The sequence below is a fragment of the Magnolia sinica genome, unplaced genomic scaffold (assembly GCF_029962835.1).
Source record: "Magnolia sinica isolate HGM2019 unplaced genomic scaffold, MsV1 ctg240, whole genome shotgun sequence".
NCBI classification, from domain to species: Eukaryota; Viridiplantae; Streptophyta; class Magnoliopsida; order Magnoliales; family Magnoliaceae; genus Magnolia; species Magnolia sinica.
The window spans coordinates 36,385-41,906 of record NW_026682789.1 but is presented as its reverse complement, the minus strand read 5'-3'; the positions used below and the strand labels follow the sequence as shown (position 1 = coordinate 41,906).

Sequence of the window (5,522 nt, the reverse complement as noted above, 5' to 3'; positions counted from 1 at the left end):
TTCCTACGACATTCTTGGCTCAAATACCTTCAGGTAATATTAGCTGCCGGGCAAACCTCCCAACTGCCACGTATGGTGTGTGTGAACCCAGTACTGATTCGATAAATACCCCCATCAGTTGTGCTTTTGGTTGTATAATAATTCTAATAGAAAGAAGAAATAATGGCAAAGCTGGTGGAATTGGTGTAGGATTACAGAGACCTTTCCATAGTACACATGACAGGGTGACGTGCCAATTCAGTATGTTCATTTAATTGCCTTTGTTGTTGATGAAACATGTGTACAGAAACCAACACATGTACATTGATGCATTTGGCATCCAAAGTCCCCCTATCTAGCTAATTAGTATTTGCTTCTCTTTTGAGTTTCATCCAATATTTTCTTTGTGAAGGACCATCAGAATGGGAGATTACTGTGGCATGACTTGAAGAAAGGCGATTTCTATCATCTAATGGCAACTCCAAAGTCCTTGCACTTATCATCTAAGTCTTGCCATCCAACAATATGTACGGTTCATCATGCGCTTTCTCCTTTAAATTTGTTAGCTCTAGTGTAGCCAATAAACCTTTGGAATTTGTACTTTCTATATCTACTGACAAAATCTGTTTCCCTATTAGATACATTTCATTGATGATCTTAGTAGATTTTCTTTTGAAAAGCTCTTTTTTTTTGTACTTTTTGTTTTTTAATGGAAAAGCATTTCATTGATGATGTTAGTAGATTTACATGGTATTTTTCCTTGGTATGCAATTAGTGTTTGTTCAAAGATTTAAATTGAACAGTGAGAATATGTTTTGCATAATCAAAAGTATTCAAACTAATGGTGGCAGTTAATACATGAAGTTCAAAACCTTTCTTGAAATACATGGCATTATTCTCTGCTTCTCTGTTCCTGCCTCATTAATTCTCTGTGGTGACCAATGCCCCAATCCCACCTGTTACGCCATTCAATGCTATTTTTGTTTTTTAAGTTTTTCTCTTTAACCAGGTATTTTCTCAAACACATTAAATCTTTTCGATTCTCTTTTTTATTATCAATTTCTTTAAGGTTCTGGCTATGGATTTTTTAATTCGGTTATGGCTATGTACTGACTCATCCTCTTTACGTGGCACTAGTGTACATCCGCACTATCCAAATTGTAGGGTCCCATTGTGAATGGAGTATATCTCTAAAATCACAATAATCACCAATTAATGTGTATTAAATGGATGGTTAAAAGTAAAATAGTAAGTGGTATAAATTCAAAGGAAAAAACAAATGCAAGGGCATTTTCACACTGGGCTCGAGTGGGATGGCCTATTAGATGCAGGGGCACTTGGGATGGGCAGCCCATGTGAAGCAAGTAGCTTGTGTGAGTCAAGCTCCACCCGTGTGAGGCAGGTAGCTCGTGTGAGGTGAAACCCATATGATGTGGGGCCCATGAGGGGTTCGACCAATGACCTAACTGATGGGGTGTGGAGCCCGGGCTATGAGATACAATGATTGATTCACCACGCTCTATCAGTTTGAGCTTTTAGAGCAAGCGACTACTTGTCCTACATTAAAGTGATATATTGTGGGTGATTAATGCATGAACATTTTCATACAGGGCTCAAATGAGGTGGCTTGTGAGATGCAGGGGTACACCGGTGGTGAGCGGTCTGTGTGAGGTAGGTGGCTCGTGCGAGTCAGGCCCCACCCGTGTGAGGCGGGGTGCTATACTACTATGCAACGCATACAATTGAAGGTTCACCAACATTTGTTAAATGTAAGAACTAAGACTGATGAGACCCTCCCATTTGATCATACTATCGATAATAATGTGATTCGGGTCGCCTACCAAGCACGTTATCTGATGATCTAGATTGTATATGATCCTTGGAAAGAATAGTACATGATAGCCTCAGTTTGTCAATTTGTACAAGTAGGGTCAATGGCAGGGTGATTCCAACTGCATTCAAACCTTCCATCTGCTTTTCTTTTAACATCCCACTCTGAAATTAATCTCTTTGATCAGTCCGTTTTACTATGAGCATCCACATTGAGGCTGCTGGAAAAGCTGTCTGAATCCCGTCATGTTTCCACCTGTCTCATAGAGGTGCATGTGACAATCATGCATGATATAAGAATTCCTTAGACCTAGATTCAATGGAAAGCAATTGCAAGGTAGCAAGTGAATTGTTATTGCATCATGCATGAACATGATTGAACTATGTCATAAACATTCATGTACTTTAGTTTGATGTGTGTTAAGGATGCAGATGAAAAAATACAGGATCAAAGAATAATTGCCCTCAAGAGGGAGGCGGAACTTCATTTTCTTTTCTTAGGCTAGAAAAACATATGATTGTAATCTCAATTGGCTACATTTTCATAACATTCTCAAACCAGGTCTCCTATTCGTTCAAACAAACAAGGCAAATAATTTGATATTGGATGTGGCTGCTTGGCTTAACTTCTATTGATTGGTCAATGCAGGGGGCGGTTGGAACTTGTTTGATTGATTGCAACTCTCATTGATTCATGTGACTTCTATCATGCTGTGTGTGTGTGTGTGTGTGTGTGTGTGTGTGTGTGTGTGTAAAATGAACAAAATAAATGTTTCTTTTGGAACATGATCTGAGATGGGTCCCTACTAGATGGACAATCTCAATTGATGGTCTCGGTCGACTCGGCTCGGCCACTGGCTGACCTCAGCTTGAACTCGGCTCAGCTCGGTCCTTGAGCCTGACTGGCCAGCTTGGCTCAGTTTGGTCAGCAGCTCGGGCCGAGTTCGAGCCAAGATCGAGCCGAGTTCGCCATTGAGGCATTTCCACAAACACCTGAATTGCAACTTCAAAATCCCACTGTTTTACAAACAGAGGCAATGGTTTTACAGGTATTTTATCAAACACCTTCTAAGCAACATAAAAACCAAGAAAAACAAAGAGAAAAAGGGTATTTGTTTCATGTACATACCTTCCTTGCCACCGGCCACATTTCGTTGAGTCATTTTATCAAACACTTGGTGAGCAACATCAATGGCAAAGTAACCGAGTCACCGAACTGATTCGATTCGAGTTGAGCTGGGGCCTACTCGAACTCGGCTCGAACTCATTTTCGAGCTCAAAAAATCAGCTCGAACTCAGTTTCGAACCGAGTCGAATTGAGCTTTTACTAGTTGAGTCGAGCAAGTTAACCGAGCTAGCTCAGTTCATGTACACACCTAGTCCTACTAGATGGACAATCTCAATTGATGATCTCGGTTGACACATGCTCATGACCAATGAAAATACAATAGATGGATGGCGCTACCACGTTCCGGTTCTAATGGCTCTACTTTCCTTTGGTAGTGGTATGCCCACAAGAACCTCCCAACTTTATGTATGGTACAGATGAGTGATCCGTCTGATGGTTCCACTGCATTCCTGACCATAACAAAAAGAAAAAAAAAATAAATGATTTTAAAAAGCATAGCAATGGCTCACATGCCCTACTTGTCGGCGGTTTCTTCTAGTTGATCACCATGTCTGGAGTGTTCAAATTTGAGAAACGATCGAGGTGGCTAAGTATATAGAAACCATCACATGCACACAGATGCATTTGGCATCCATGTCACCCTATCTAGCTAATTGGTATTTGCTTTACTTTGAATTTCATCCAACTGTTTTCTTTGTTAAGGAACATCGGTAGGGGAGATTACTGCTGCATGACTCAAAGAAAGTCGATTTCTATCATCCAGAGGCAACCCCAAATTTCTTGCATTTAACATCAAAGTCTTGTCATCCAACAATGTGGACGGTTCATCATGTGCTTCCTCGCTTTTAATTTCCTGTCTCCATTAAATCTGTGGACTCTAGTTCCTTTTTATGTTATATTTGTACCCAATAAACCTTTGGAATTTGTACTTTCTATATCTAGTGACGAACTCTGTTTTACAGTTGGATATAATGAATGATGTTAATAGATTTTTATTGGGAAAGCTTGGAGCATTTCATTAATGATGTTAGTAAATTTACATGGTATTTTTCCTTGGCGTGTGCTTAGTTTTTTTTTTCCAAATATTTAAATTGAACATTGAGAATGTTTTAGTGCATAATCAAAAGTATTTAAACTAATTGTACATGATGGGGATTGTCGCTCCGTGAAAACACTCTCACATAAAGGAAGAGTTCAAAAACAGGGAAGTGACATTGGCTCCCTATGTTTTCTAAGCATTCTTTCCTCTACTTTTGGTCCAGGTTTTTAGTTCCAATGTACACCAGCTTATATTGGTCGTTGGCCAAAACCGATGGCCCATTACATCAGACGACACATGGGCAAACAGGATTGTCCAATTGCTTTAAAAACAAGAGGGGATTGTTGCTCCATCAAAACACTCTCATAAAAAATGTAATTCATCAATCGTGCGGATGATCTTATGATCAACAAGTTTCCAGTCACTTTATTTGTATTTCAAGTTTGTAATACTCACAAAAGCATTCAATTTTTTGTTCAAGTTACTAAATTTCAAGCTCCTGAGAACGTGAACCTTGGAACCAAACTAAAAACCCATCTCAGGGGTTGTTTGGCTACCTGGGCAAGTATCTAAAAATGGAATCCGTAAGTAGGAGTAAATTTCTACTTTGGGACGATGGGAAAACTTAGAAACAGTTTCCAGTCAGAAACAGATTCTATCTTTTGTGTTTTGTTCCTTGTCAGATGTTGGCCTACAAATTCCAAGGAAATGGATTCCTTCCCAATAGTCACATTTTTTCTTTAATTATAAATATTAACTAGTAGGATTCGTATCAATTCTTACCCAACGCATAAACACAATTTCTGGATTCCAAAAAATTACATTCCCAATACCCAATGATGAGAAACAAAACACTTTCTCAAGAATTTTGCTTCATAGAAACATATTCTTTGGTGATCTTTTGACAAACTGGACAAGTACACTAGGAAGAATTACATTCCCAATACACAACCATGACTAACAGAATCTCTTTCTCAAGGTTGCCAAAGGACCCCTTAGGCCCTTTTGATTCCAAGGAGACAAACAACCCTTTAAAATTTCGCAAAACCTAACTAAATAATCATTCAGATATTCATGAAAATGTCAAGCTTATACTAAAGTAATTTGAATTTCAACATTTCTTGAATCACATAAACAAGTTCTTTTTCAAATTAATTGAATTCAGGGCCATCAAATATGCAAAATAAAGTAATCCCAGAAACCCCACCTCAGCATATTCATAAATAAACAAAAAATCACCAGAACTCATATAAACAATCCCTACAAAATCATTAAATTACCATCTTAATCACCAGAAATTCAAGACCCCGAAACAAACATATTCACAGAATTACCAATGTTCTTGCACTTCCCAATATCAGGGAGGAAGCCCCTGTAGTGGGGGAACTTGTAGGCGCTGTTGACAAGCTTCATGTCGTCGGCATTCAAGCAAGTGTCGAGCACTTCCCAGTCCCTCTTTGGCCATTGTAGCTACAAAAGACCAGCGCTGCTGCTACTGCCATCGAGAGAGGATTGGAGGGGAAGGGATTTAACGGATTTCAAGAA

The 5,522-nt window shown here is 39.1% G+C and overlaps 1 long non-coding RNA gene across 1 annotated transcript; it reads left to right on the top strand.

Annotated features, from left to right (window-relative positions):
- Positions 1 to 518: 518 nt before the first annotated feature.
- On the top strand, positions 519 to 3,941 carry LOC131236142 (uncharacterized). Its single transcript, XR_009166579.1, has 2 exons — positions 519 to 1,748; positions 3,641 to 3,941. It is a non-coding gene; the product is annotated as an uncharacterized LOC131236142 (long non-coding RNA).
- The last annotated feature ends 1,581 nt before the right edge of the window (positions 3,942 to 5,522 follow it).